The sequence below is a fragment of the Engraulis encrasicolus genome, chromosome 10 (assembly GCF_034702125.1).
Source record: "Engraulis encrasicolus isolate BLACKSEA-1 chromosome 10, IST_EnEncr_1.0, whole genome shotgun sequence".
Classification (NCBI taxonomy): Eukaryota; Metazoa; Chordata; class Actinopteri; order Clupeiformes; family Engraulidae; genus Engraulis; species Engraulis encrasicolus.
The window spans coordinates 48,784,143-48,799,142 of NC_085866.1; the positions used below are offsets into that span (position 1 = coordinate 48,784,143).

At 44.5% G+C, this 15,000-nt stretch overlaps 1 protein-coding gene and 1 long non-coding RNA gene across 6 annotated transcripts in view; one reads left to right on the forward strand and one right to left on the reverse strand.

Moving 5' to 3' along the window:
- The first annotated feature begins 777 nt into the window (after positions 1-777).
- Positions 778-8,184, forward strand: LOC134457255 (uncharacterized). 3 transcript variants are annotated; one of them, XR_010036424.1, is made up of 6 exons: positions 778-1,329; positions 1,961-2,113; positions 3,054-3,116; positions 3,697-3,791; positions 5,541-5,701; positions 5,834-8,184. It is a non-coding gene; the product is annotated as an uncharacterized LOC134457255 (long non-coding RNA). The 3 variants fall into 3 exon arrangements; XR_010036425.1 differs by lacking the exons at positions 778-1,329; positions 1,961-2,113 and adding an exon at positions 2,140-2,368; XR_010036423.1 differs by lacking the exons at positions 778-1,329; positions 1,961-2,113 and having other exon boundaries at positions 2,516-3,116.
- A 4,683-nt stretch (positions 8,185-12,867) lies between these two features.
- Positions 12,868-15,000, reverse strand: part of arhgap46b (Rho GTPase activating protein 46b) — a 196,752-nt gene continuing 194,619 nt past the window's right edge. For all 3 annotated transcript variants that reach the window (XM_063209164.1, XM_063209163.1, XM_063209162.1), the window contains one exon: positions 12,868-15,000. This exon is cut by the window's right edge and continues 415 nt beyond it. The gene's annotated coding sequence lies outside the window, so the exon portion shown is untranslated.

Sequence of the window (15,000 nt, forward strand, 5' to 3'; positions counted from 1 at the left end):
ATACAGCTGACCCGGGCTGAGAAGGTTGTTCTGTACGTTGGCTGCTTCCTGATGTGTGTGTGCGTGTGCGTGTGCGTGTGCGTGTGCGTGTGCGTGTGTGTGTATTTGGGTCTGTGGCTATGTGTGTGTTTGTGTGTGTGTGTGTGTATGTGCGCGCATATGGGTCTGTGTGTGTGTGTGTGTGTGTGTGTGTGTGTGTGTGTGTGTGTGTGTGTGTGTGTGTGTGTGTGTGTGTGTGTGTGTGTGTGTGGTTGTGTGTGTGTATGCGCGCATGTGAATGTGATTACTCCACACAGAATCCTCACAGTTCCCCCTACCCCACCCCACTCCGCCTCCAGCTGTTTTGACTGCAGTATTTATTACGGTGAAATCCCTGGCAACCGCCTAGGCCTGATTCACTACACATGGAGTCAGAGGAGAGAGAGAGAGAGAGAGAGAGAGAGAGAGAGAGAGAGAGAGAGAGAGAGAGAGAGAGAGAGAGAGAGAGCTGGATGAGAGGGAGGGGTGAGAGGAGGGAGGTTTGGGGGATGGGGGGGGTAGGGATGGGTGACAGCAGGGCTTGGTGGTGATGATGGGTGTTACAGTGAGACTCGCTGAGCGCAGGAGCTGATAGAGGAGAGTTATTTAATGCAGTGGAGTATGGTGTTATAATGTGGACAAAAGGTCCACGAGCGCCACTTACTGTACACGCGAGGTATTTTATTCTGCGCGCGCGCGTAGACACTGTCGCGCGCAAGATTTTGCTCTGCGCGCGCGCGCAAACGCTGCCACGCGCGCGCAAACACCGTCTCACGCGCGAGAGGTGACATGAATTTCCTCACGCGCGCGAGCAGAAATATGAATATTTAAATTATCTCCTCCCACTGGTTAGCATAACAAATGAGGCGGAAGTTTGTTTAGTCCATAGTAGTCAAACACAGAGATCTCAGATCTCAATTGCTGATAGACTATCGTTGCTGCGGAAACTGCAAACGACCACCTTTGAAACACAACTGAAACGCAACTCACGGCTGCGCTGACAAGGGCATTCACCTCTTTATTAGTAAACCCATTTTATTTTTTGGTGGATGAAAACATTGTGTCAATATGCTATGTCTATGTTCGCCTTATTCACCCGGAACGTTCTAAAGACGTTGAGGGGTACACTTCAGGGGTACATTCGGCAACGCACCAGCTGTCATGCCGCCTCATTTTTGTGTGCCCAAATGTTCGTCTTCAAAGAGAAAAAAATCCTACCGTGGACAGACTTTCCACCGTTTCCCCAAAGAGCAGGCACTTCGCCGTGAATGTATAAATCACATCAAGAGGGATCCTGGTCCATATTTCAAGGTAAGATGCAAAAATATGTTCAATCATACGCATTAGCTAGCACAAATAAGCTAGCTCGCCAAACTTGTCATGACTCATGTAGCCTAATGACGCGAATGCCTCGGTGAAATAAAAAAAATATGAATGTGTAATTACACAACGCTACATTTATATGATATTTCCATATCGCCATTTTCAAGATTAGGCTTTTAATTGTGTGGTAAGCGATCCGATGGCCATTGATTTTGTGCTACTAGAACCAGTAGCATAGGCCTACTTGATTCCCTGATTGTCGCTCCCAACGCAGGACGCTCCCCGGTCAGCTCGCTCCCACTAGCCAGACTATCGATCCCACCGCCATATAACGGAGCTAGTTATCTTTTTGGTGTTAGTGTTTTGTTTCTAACCCTAAACCTAACCATAACCCTAAACCTAACCCTAGCCCTAAATTGCTTGTATGTGGCAGTGTATGATAATACGTGAAATATAATCGGGTGGGACTACACGTCCGGGAGTGATAGAAACACCTGGGACTACACGTCCGGGAGCGATCTCAGTTGGGAGTGTCCATCTACCTCCCGGCCTACTTGTGCCAAAATCAAGTTGTTTTGCTAACGAACTAAAATGCATACCCTGGTATTTATGGTTTCAGATCAACGCTGAGACCAAGGTTTGCTCTGAGCACTTTGAGAAGCAGTGTTTTGTAAAGACCGCCCGTGGTATCACAAAGCTTAGGATGCCGTACCACTTTGTTCGCCTGGACTTCAGAGAGGACAAAGAGGAGAATCATCATTCGCAGACCGAGGTTAGTTTGTTCAGTCAATATTCAACTGACATGTGTTTAGCAACCCTCTAATAATAATAATAATAAACTGAGCATAACCGCGTTCGTCCCGCGACCGTTCCGCCTTGGTATGTTTTGACCCCTTACATATCGCACGAAGCAAAGCGCTCAGGCCTGGGCAGGTTGCCGTGGCAACGCTTCGCACAGCCCTGGCTGGTAGAGCTGTGAAGGATTTTGAATGCCAGGCAGCCAGTAGGGTACAGGGTACAGTACAGGGTAAGCTCGCTTTTATGCTGTTATTGAGAATTTGATTGAATGAGCAGGCTCATTGATTCTATGCATCAAAAAGCCCTATGTTCTGCGCAGTGCACCGTCCAGTGACTTTTTAATAACTCACTTTTCTTAAGTTTTAACTTGGATTTCTGTCACGTTTAAACGCCACCGCTCCTGGATCTCTCTCTATGCTGTGCCCTGCCTAGTATTTCTGAGTCCCCTGAAATAGGCTGTCTGCATTCTCTTTTTTAATGCACTGGGCCCTTTCTTTCAAATTAGTCAGTTTGTTTCAGATCTTGTCATTTCTGCTATAGGTGACTGCTCAAGATGTGGCTTCCTGTAGTTCAGAGAAGCTTATGTAGTAGTGTTAAGAATAAACAGGTGTGGAACATATGGCCTATATTTGAATAGTTGTGGGAATAACTGTGGGAACATGGAGCAGCAAGAATAAGCTGTGGGACCAATGGGCTGTGGGAACATAGAGCAGCTGACCCCCAACAGGGTCTTCATGGTTGTATGACCTGAATACATTTTCAAAGCGAAGCCACAGGATGCAGACTTCTACTCTTTTCCACTATTAGACGCGCCTTTGTCCTGCACCTGGCCTCAGCGAGGTGGGATGTGCATACTCTTACTTTTATAAAAATGTTGTATATTGACCACTAATTCTGTGCATGCTGTCATACAGAGATGATGACCCATTCCTGAAGTTGGACGCCAGAATGCAGGAAGGTGCTGTTTAAGAGCCTAGGTAGGTATTTGCTCTCAAGACACTTGTCTGCGACAATTTAGGAAACACTGTCAAAGTGTGTGAATGACGAAGACCAGCTTACAATGTTTTCTCTTCTCTTTTCTTTTGTTTCTGTGCTGTGTGGGACATGTTTGACATGTAAATAGACCACTAGGCTAGTTCAGTTGTTGGCGGTGGATTTATGTTGATTATAAATACAAGTCCTTTAGTAGGCTAGTAGGCTAACTAATTAATGCGAGCATGACCTACTGTGTCATGCTAAACAAGCAGGAAGCTTGGCATTCTTGGCGACTCTGAGAACTATAATACAGGCCAAGTCGTCATTGTTATAAGATGGTAATAACATCATCAAATATTTGCCCTGTTGAATGGATGTACGTTTTTGCGTCACATCCTGTTGATAAAATTACGTGCACTGTTACATCAAGATCCATGAACTTGTCAGCAGTGCAGCCAGCCTTCTTTCTATGGTCGTAATGTAATCGTTTACAGCTCTCGAAATGAGCAGACAGCTCAGCTGCTTGGTGCATACTCTTACCAATCGGTCTATATTATTCCCTCTTGCATTATTTATTTTCAGGCGGTGGAAGAAGCACTTGCAGGTATGCTACCGACCAGGCTCCTCAACATCAATCCGAGACGGAAGATGAACCGGGATGAAGCAGTTAGATTGAGGTAAACATCTACACACCCCTGTTCAAATTCCAGGTTTTTGTTACGTAAAAAAATGACAGAAAACAAACTTAAAGCTTTAAAAGGAAAGAATAGAAAATAAAAAACTTCTATCTACATCGTTGCATAAATATGCACACCCTTAACCTAATACCTTGTTGCAGCACCTTTGGCTTCTATTACAGCACTCAGTCTTTTTGGGTAAGAGTCTATCAGCATGGCAAACATAGAAGTGACAATATTTGTACACTTATCTTTGCAAAAGTACTCAAAATCTGACAGATTGCGAATGCATCTCATCTGCACAGTCATACAGGTCTGAACTCTGTCTGGGTCTTTCCAAAACCTCAATCTTATTCTAATGAAGCCATTTTTTGTTGATTTTTGGCATTTGCCTAAAAGTAATTGTCGTTCTGAATGATTAAGGTAATCCGCATCATTACCTTTCTAACAGGGGGCAGTATGTTTTATGCCACTACAATGGCCCCTGTGGAACTGTTCTAAATTCCAACCTCCCAGTTACAGCTGAAGAACGATAATCACATAGCATGATGCTGGCACCTTCATGCTTCACTTTACGCTTGTTACCTTGTTTGTTACGCTTGTTACCTTGTGTTACCTTGGCAATGAGGTGTTGTTACCTTTTGTAATTATGTCCAAAATGTTAGGCAAAGACACTTTGCCTGATGAAGACCTGAAGGTCGAAACGTTGCTCGATTAAATAATAAATAGACAAGCAGTGTCGCGGACTTCTCTTTTCACTTGGATTTACTCTCATTGTCCTGCACCTGGCCCATCGAGTGGGATGTGCACACATCTACTTCTCTGAGGGTGAACGAATATTGCCATATTAATGTGTGCCATGCTGAGACTCTTACCCACAAAAGACTGTGCTGTAATGAAGGCCAAATGTGCTGCAACTAAGTATTAATTTAAAGGTGTGTAAATTTTTGCATTGCATTGCATTGAATAATAGTTTAGATTGAAGGAGGGAAAAGCTGTGAATTTATTTGTCTCTCTGTCATTTTTTTACATCACAAAAACCTGACATTTGAAGACTTGTGTAGACTTTTGGGAGCCACTGTACATGTAGAAATTATGTGTTCATATCACTAACCCTCTTGGTTTAGCACGATAATGAAAAGAACTGTGAGCAAAAATGTGGCTAGCAGAAAACCAGAGTGGCTAGTGACTTGGGAAAACCACTAGCCACTGTGGCCGGAGAGCAAAACATTATAATGTCAAACCCTTGTCTGTACCCAGACATGGGTTCTACCAGCTGTACGGATACCCAAACACAGCCTGTCACATCGTATGCAAAGCGCAAGTCTGAATTAAATTTTCTAAACACATGTACCTAAAAAGTGGACCACAGTCACCTTGTAGTTTGAATACTTTTACTTGAAGGAGAGGATTGTGCACATCCCAGAGAAAGGTGCAGTACGAAGGTCAACTGTAGTTTTCAGAGTGAGGAGTCTGCACACTTAGAATCGTTTTTGTTGCGTTTAATTTTTTCATGGCAGGATAACGTTTCTACCTCAACAGTCTTCTTCAGATTCTCAGATTCAGATTTTTCATTGTTTTTGGACAAGTTGGGTAAGACTGTATTATGTGCCAGTGCTTGTATTACCTGTTTGATTTCATTTGCCAACAATTAGAATTATTTTACACTGTCTGGACAAGATGTAGAAAACTACTACTGACCGACAGTGATATGTCATGTTCTTAATACTGTATATCCTGTCATTACAGACAAGGCGGCCGGAAACTTTGATGACCTCAATGACACTGGCTAGGTGAAGGACATCAAGAAAATGGCATCCGGTCACCAGACATCAGCTCATAAGCCACAACGTCATCAACCATTTTGCGCCAAAAATGAAGCCGTTCACATACCATGGCATCCTAAGCAGGTAATTTCATACCTCTCAGTAACCTCAGAATGTTGCTGGTGAAGGAGAACATCCCGTTCAATATCAATATCAATATTACACAGAATAAACAAAATCATCACTTCCCATAATTTCTACCACATGTTTCAATAGGCAGCACCACACTACTGTGCAACAGTGAGAGAGAGCGGGCAAGGACAAGTAAAACGGACCTACACTACAGCAAGACTTTGACACTTCTCCACGTGAGAGGCAGCCATCGCCCCCACCGTGGAGCAGTGTGTACCCAGTACCCCCAAAAGAGGAGATGATCCGACGCCATCACAGCCGATTTCCAAAATTGTACACCAAACTCTGTATGGGTGTGTGTGTGTGTGTGAGATATTGTAAAACTTTTCAGTCCTTCTTCTATACTATACAGTGTATAAATATGCATTAAAAACCATTACTGAGGTTAAGAAATGCATTATAACAAATACATCTGATTCAGGTGTACTGTACATTGAAATGTCTTTATTTGCCACAAATACATCACATCCTGGAAACCTGTACAATGTGTGGATTCAAAGGTCTGCCAGATCTTTGTGATGGCACAGGATTGCAGTGGAACCCAAACATAGCCTAGGAACTCCCACGCCATCTCACCAACTGCCGATATGCAGTATGCCTGAATTTCCTGTACAGCAAAGAAATGTAGAGATTGTGCCTTCATCGAGAATAGGTCATTTGGAATCACAACAATTATTCAATTTACTTTGTGCGTGTGGTGTAGCTATTGCTGTTATTATGTTACTACTAGTGACCCATTTAGTTGAGCTTAATAGTCTACATGACATCTCTGCACTTGTGTTACCACTATTGGGATTGGCTGCTCCATAAATGAAAATGAGAAAAACTTGCCCGGATGAAATGTTATGAACTGTGTGCGTTGTGCTGCTTGCTGAAGTAACATGACACCCACATCACCTTCCAGAAATAAAGTGTATACAGGCTACCTAACCAGAGTCCTAGAGACCTGTTGCTGCTGTGTGATGAAATCCAGGCAAAGACCCACCTGCTTTGGCAATTGCTGCAACATGTAAAAAAGGTAGACAGATTAGGCCCCTGTAGATATGGCATGTGTAGATGGATTCACTTAATTCTCTAACCACTTAAATGGCTTGGGTCAGACAAGCTGGGCTGCACACTGACCTCTTCCATGTTGCCCATGTGGTTTCGTTGGCTGTGTGTGACCACCTCCGTACAGGGGCAGATTTATTTATTTATTTATTATTATTTATTTATTTATTAAAATGTCTGCACCTTTTTATTAAATGTATTGCATTGCACTGGTATCACATTGCATTAAATGTACTAGCCAAGTGACACAAACAGAGCAGGTAAATACAGTCTTGATCTGTACCATTTATGTCACTTCTTAAAGATTCAATTATTCAACTCTATACTCGAAGAGGCCGGTATTGCGCTACCATTTTCCATGAACCAGTCAACTTCTGGGAGTCATTGCAGTACTTTGAGAAAGTGATCTTACTTTCTAGCCTAATCATTCATTGTGCTTGTGTCAGTATTGTAGTGTCATTGGTTATTTACAGTGTGTCGACGCCATCTACTGGATACTCCACGCACGGTTCATTTTCTATCCACTTAATCATTTCATTCCAAAGCACAGAGTGAGCTCTTTGATGCAATGTAGGCTAAATTCACCCAGAGCTCTAGTTGTGTATACCCGTTGGATCGCTGAATACATAGCCTACATTAAATCCATATTTCAGCCTCCGGTCTCAAGTCAACTGCGGCCGTCTTGCCCAGTGTCGTCACCAGCTATGGAGAACAGTGGCAAAATGAATGATTGTTCCAACCGATTTCAATAAAGGGTTTCTGATCTGACCGCTTGAATTGACTATCCAGCTCCCTCTTTTATTGCAATGCTTACCAGCAAAAGTATCAAACACACTTGAATCCTTACACATTACAAATATCTGACTGGACCATCGTAGGAAACAGGTTTGTACCGGTAGGCCTATGTCTCTCAGTCATGCATCATGCACGGAGCTGGATTTCAGTGAAACATTGCACTTACAATATGTTAACTTAAGGTCTATGCAAACGTGCATTTTGGTCTTCTTTGCAAAACAACTATGTCATCATGCCAAATACCTAGCCTGCTAACTTTAAGCTCTTAAAACACACTCGTCGTGAGCAAAATGAAGCTTGACAGGAATAGTCCTAGGCTACAACACGAACCATATTCAGTTGATGAAATGTCTACTCACTTTATTCCTCATCTGCTGTCTGCGAATCTCAACAAGTTCGCCCATGAAACAAACATATGTATTAAAAACAATGTTTTCATAAAAATGGGTAAGAAATAGAGGTAAATGCCCTTGTCAGCAACCTTCAGTCATTCCACTCGTCAGTAAACGCGAGCTGCAGTCACCGTAGCAACGATATAAACAATTGATCTTGATATCTGTGTATGACTATTTCGGACTAAACAAACTTCCGCCCCGTTGGTTATTCTAATCAGTGGGAGGAGATAATTTAAATATACATATTTCTGCTCGCGCGCGTGAGGAAATTCATGTCACCTCTCGCGCGTGAGGCGGTGTTTGCGCGCGCGTGGCAGCGTTTGCGCGCGCGCGCAGAGCAAAATCGCGCGCGCGACAGTGTCTACGCGCGCGCGCAGAATAAAATACCTCGCGTGAGCAGTAAGTGGCGCTCGTGGACCTTTTGTCCACAAAATGACGCCATAGTGGAACTCCTGGTAACTCTATACAGGGAGGGTTTCGGGATGGCCACCCTTGGCTGCAGCACACTGCACTGGGCTGGACTCGGCCACGCTGGGATGGACTGAGGAGAGAGAGAGAGAGAGAGAGAGAGAGAGGGAGAGAGAGAGAGAGAGAGAGAGAGAGAGAGAGAGAGAGAGAGAGAGAGAGAGAGAGAGAGATCCTTCTGAGGGCTGGGAAGGGAGAGTGCTGAGTTGAGAATAGCTGAGAATGTGTGACACACCCTACTGGGTGCACAAGACACACACACACACTCACACACACATGCACGCATGCTAGCACGCACACATGCACACACACAGACACACAGACACACACACAGACACACACTCAGACATACACTCGCACACACACACACACACACACACACACACACACACACACACACACACACACACAGTCCCATATCACCAGAAGCATCTCATGTATGGATAAGGGGTTATGCTTGGCAAAACCTTATCCCTCAAAGCTGTCAGTCTGAGCCACATTTGAAAGGCAGAAATATGAAAGTTCAATGAAGATGCCGTACATTGACAAAAAAAAGACAATGAAATATGAAACTTACAAACGGACTCAATGGCTGTACAATTCTTACATGAGAATAAGGCATGGGCTATATTGATGGTAATGTATGTGCCATGTGAGTAAGCAGCACACATACACATTTCATGTACTTACATTATACTTTACATTACACTTAGCTGATGCTTTTATCTAAAGCGACTCACAGTTATTTTACAGGGTATTGGTTACAGTCCCTGGAGCAATGTGGGGTTAGGTGCCTTGCTCAAGGGCACTTCAGCCATGAATGGATGGGGTTGTAGGGAAGTGTATGGGTGAGATTCGAACCTTCAGCTCTCTGATCTAAGGCCCATCGCTGTAGAATCGTAACTGCTGATGGGGTCGCCGGCGGGCCTTTTCACTATTTCGCTGAAAATACTCAACTACGTCATAACAACAAAAGAAAGAAGTCTACCGCACACTTTCTTGACTTCATGCTCGTTTTAGTAGAGCGTGAAAGGTTCCCTACATCCCATAAAATCAATACTTCGGAGACGCACCAGCAAAAAAAAAACTTAACTCATTGATGAGGAAAATGAGACATTTGCTACGTGTACATGATGTTTTTGAATCGGATCTAATAGATCGGATTTAAGTAGATCGGATTAAGAGTTATTTTGCGACGTGTATACATGGCAATTTCACTTAAATGCGATTAAACGTCTGGGGAAAATAAAGCATTGCGATTGGACTGAGGACGCACGTGCTGAGTGAGCCAAATAAGGCGTGGGGGCGTGGTCGCCAAACCTCCCGGGAACTACTGGGACACAAGCTTATCTTCAGCCCGAAAATGAATTCCCTCAGTGGACTCAAGGCTGGTAAAATCCCCTTTGGGTCTGGTTCTTTCAAATGCTAGTTAGCACCCTCCTAGCTTAGAAAAACGAACTGGTGAAAGGGTGATGTGGAGTAACTTTGTTGTGCTTAATTACTTCGTGGGGCACTTTTACATCAATATATGGAAGCCACAACATTTATAGTCGCTTAGGGACTTTAAATTAAGCAAAACTTTCATGTGAAAATCAACAGGAAGTGCCGCCATCTTTTTCTCACTGACAAAGAGCACGGGCTCTTGGTGTGGTCAACGAGCATGCGTGGAACGACCGGATTTATTGTAATTCTGATTAAAAGGTTACATGACAGAGGAACGTGTTTAATCGGATTTAAAAGAGGAATAAACCACCCACTTTAATCGGACTTAAGTTTAAATCGGAATAAACTTAAATCCTGTTCGGTAAGTGTTTACATGATGTTTTTAAAGTGGAATTAAGTTTTAATGAGATTTAAAGTGAGTTAAATCGGATTTAAATGCCTCATGTAAACGTACCAAATTGAATCACTGAATGAATCATTTAGCAAGTTTCATATATTTCTTCTTTTGCATGGGGTGACTTGAGTTTCACGGAAGCAGAGAAGGTTGGGGATTCAGTTCAGTAAGTTAAGTAAGAGGTTTTTAACAACCTGTTGTGCGCTGTTTTAGGCGGCTCTTTTTGCCAGGCTGCCCGTACCCATTCATTTTAGGCTCTGTATGTTTGAGGAAGTCGACGCAGCAAATACTATATATGTCCCTAGCCAAACACACAGAGTAATCCCAACTTTCAGACTCATTCATGTTTTAAGCCTCAGATTGTCACAGTGACACACTCACATACACATAGGCTACAGTACAGAAAGACAGGCATGCGCACGCACGCACGCGCGCGCACACACACACACACACACACACACACACACACACACACACACACACACACACACACACACACACACACAAACACACACGATATGGGACCTATGTGTAAACTCACAGACAACCAATTGTGTGTGTGTGTGTGTGTGTGTGTGGCTCTAGTCAGTGGGGGAGTCTGCTGCAAGCGACCAGAGGGCTAAATATACTACAGTATGAGCAGCGCAGGGCCGGCCTTGTAGGAGAGAGCACACAGCTGAAATATGAATTCCCCTTCCCTTAGCCGTCTCCTCCCTCTCCTCTCCTCCTTCAGCCTCCTTCACTCACAGCTGCAGACCTTTTAGTCTGAATAGGAAAGTCCTTGTTAAGCGATTTCCCTACCCTAAAAATAAGTATTATGTGAGGGCTTATTTTGTCTTCTAATGGTAAATCCTGAGGAGTTCTACAGCTCTGCTGCTCCACTGTACCACATGATGGGCAGCCATGGGTAAGCTGTTAGGGCGTCAGACTTCTAACCCAAAGGTTGCCGGTTCGACTCCCGGCCCGTCAGGTTGGTGGGGGGCGTAATTAACCAGTGCCCTCCTCCATGACTGAGGTACCCTGAGCCTGGTACTGTCCTGCCGCACTGCTCCCTTGGGGCGTCATTGGGGGCTGCCCCCTTGCATGGGTGAGGCTTGGGTGCTGTGTCACAATGACAATGGGAGTTGGAGGTTTTTTTATGCATACTAAGGCCTGCGTAGCAAAGGAGGGTAGAGAGGCTCTTTGGTGCAGCGGTCAGAGCCCCAGAAAGGTCAGGGTTCGAGTCCCGGTGGGCGGGCGGGCATCTCCACTCCTCTTTGCTACAGCCCGTTGACATCTAAAATGGCAGCTGTTAAGATAATGATGACTACGATGGCCAGTAAGAACACATCTTTCCCATGAACATTCACACAGGCAGAAGACATCTATACACTCTAAAGCACATTAGGATTTGAATAGTGCTTAATGTATATTACATAGTACATTATACATTTGAATGACTGGAAATTTTCAGGAAGATACTGGAAGGTCAAGTTGTGAGAAATGATTGGTAATCAAATGCGTTGTTCGTGGTGTTAAATTGGCTCTTTAAAAAAATCTCATCACACTCGTAATTCTTAAGAAGCTCTCAAAGATTTTTGTGGAGCTTAAAAGGACCACACAAGTGTTGCTGAAAGTTAAGTGTGATAGTAGTAACCTCAGAAGCCCAATGAGATAATGATAGCATGAGCAACTCCTGAACACTGCAAGTAAGCAAGTCATGAAGGTGTGTCCCATCTGAGAAGGACGAGCTTGGTGGGGAGAGAGAGAGAGAGAGAGAGAGAGAGAGAGAGAGAGAGAGAGAGAGAGAGAGAGAGAGAGAGAGAGAGAGAGAGAATCCGTGTCTTCTTGTCTTTGCAGGATGTACTTGAACGGGATCCTCTTGAGGCTGCCTCTCCTCTCCTCTCCTCACATTCCTATCCCCTGACCTGCTAAGAGTTTAAAATTAGCATGTGCTGTTCTGTGCTGTAATGCTGTGCTCCATCAAAGGTATAATTGTTCTTCTCCTATGTCAGTTGTGAGGGGGAAACTGAAGCAGTCATTTAGTGAGAGGCGGGCGGGCAGCACAGCAGCAATCTCCTCCTAACCACTAATCCCTCAACGCCCACCAGCTCCTGCTGTGCCCACCCATCTTCTCTAATGCTCCTCTGCCCTTAAACTCTCTCTCTCTCTCTCTCTCTCTCTCTCTCTCTCTCTCTCTCTCTCCCCCCTTATTTGTCTTTCTCCATGTCTGTTTCTCTCTCTCTCCTTATCTTTGTATTATCTATGTCAGTCTCCCTCTCTCTCTGTCTGTCTGTCTGACTGTTTCGCTCTCTTGCGCTCTGCTTCTATGCACTGTATCTATTATAGGGTTTGAGTCATGAGGGGTGGCCCACTGTAATTGCCTTTAGTAAAACAGCTGAACCAAGTCTGGAGAGAAACATTCCACTTTGTTTTTCAGCCAAGATCAGCAGGCATGATTTTTCATACCATTTTTGCCTTTGAACACATGTACGTCGTGTATAGTACATTTGCATGCACACACACGCACGCACACACTCACTCACACACGCACCATTTTTTCAGTAGTGTGTGAACAGACGCTCAAGAGCATACAGTTGCATATAAATATTATATTTATTTTTCTTCCATCCCAGGGCTGAAAACACAGCAGGTCTACTGATTAGAAACCTGACGCAAGCAAAAAGGGGTTAAGATCTTACATACAGTACACACTCTAACCTCGGCTTCCAAAGCATGTGAATGAAATAAACAACCCAAAAAAACCCAGAGCAATTTAAATTAGAGCGAGAGGAGAAACGGTTTCTTAACGGTTAATTAACGGTTTCTTAATGTTGAATTAAACAGTGACTTAACAGTTAATTAAAAGATCAAAAAGGGGGAGAAAGGGGGGCGGGAAATACTCTCTGACGTGTCCATGCAAGCAAGTTCATCTGCTTTGACCTTGAGCCAATGCCATTCTTCACAGCAGGTGAAAAACCGACAGAACATGATCATTATGTGTGCTCTTCATACTCTCTTATTGTTCTTCTTTTCTATTTTTTGTACAAAATAAAAGTCCCTGCACAGTACATTGTACATAAGTCTTTGTGTAAGAGTGTGCCTGTGTGTGTGTGTGTGTGTGTATGTGTGTGTATGTGTGTGTGTGTGTGTGTGTGTGTGTGTGTGTGTGTGTGTGTGTGTGTGTGTCTGAGTGTGTGTGTGTGTGCATGTCGATGAGATTGTATTTTGCATTATTATTGCTGCTCACAACGTGCTGCATTTCAGCTCAGCATAAGTCCAGTGTGTGAAGCCAAACAAAACAAAACAAAACAAAAACACAAGACCCAAGTTTAGAGGACCTGACTCAATAGTATGGAAATCCATCCACCATAGCCAGTCATCTCTGCCTCTGTTCGACAGTCCAAATCCCAGCAGAAAATTCTACAATGCACAAGATAATCCACTCTGAGAAAAAAATCGCCTCCAGTCTCTAGTCTTGGAGGTTTTGGAGCGGTTTCCTGAACTGAGCTGATGGAGAAGGGATGGAGCCAGAGGAGAGACCCAGGCTGACTGAGTGAAGAAACCACACCAGAGGAGGTGGTGGCTGGGGGTGGAAAGAGGCAGAGACCAGTGGGTTGGGGGGTGGACATGTGTGGGTGTTTGGGGTGAGAGTAAAGTTGAAAATGTGGGGTGGGGGAGTGGTGGGTGTATATTTGGAGAGGATCACATTAGTCCAGGTCCAGGCTCCTTCAGATAATGCCTTTAAATGTAGGTGAGATGGTGTAGGTTGTTGATGCCATGGTGGTGCTTTTCTGGAGTGGCGGTTGTCATACTGTATGTGTCCAGGTACTCTGCTCAGATGATGTGTGGGATGAAAGATAACAGACTGATTAGTGGTGCTGTACCTAATAAATGAACCGTGAGTGCAAGTGTGAGGCTGCAGCAGAAGAGTAGGGTAATGTGTTGGTGGTGGTCACCTGACGACTCTGGATCCATCGAAACAAGGACTGGTAGGGGATGCGATAGCTGTTTTTTTTTTGGGGGGGTGCGGGTGGACATTAGTCCAGTGTGCCTGGCATAGATGACACCCTTGATGGATCCCAATCATTAGGAGGTGCAGTAGCTATGGAGAGGGTGGCAGTGCCCCACAACCTTCCTTAACAGTAAGAGCATCCACATCCCACCTCTCTGAGGCCAGGTTCAGGACAAAGACGTATCTGACGATAGAAAAAGTAGAAGTCCGCACACTGTAACTCCGCTTTGAAGGTTTTATTACGGTCAAAAATCGTTGCGACCCAACAGGGTCTTCATCAGGCAACTTCTATTCTTTCCAGGGCCCCACAAGCTCCCAACTTGGTGTGCACCATCAGATGCTGCCCTTGATGATGCCACTTGCATTGGCAACCAAAGAACGAGTGGTAGCTTAAGGAGAAGGTGAGACAAGTACCCCACGAGTGTCCAATGAGTCAAATGAGGCCCTCAGATTAAATGGAGGTGCAGTCCAAAAGTCCAATTCTGCACCTCCCCCCTTCAGATGACACCCTGGAACCCAATGATGAACTGATGCGTTAACTGAGGAGGTGGTGGCAGTGCCACATAAGTGGCAAAAAAAGTCCAGGCATACAGTACACCTCCCCTTCATTTGACGCCCTGATGAAGCTGATGGATCCCAATGATTAGCTGAAGATGCATTAGCAGAAAAGGGGACGATATGAGTGTGTTAGACCTCCTCAGGAGTTGTCCTTCAT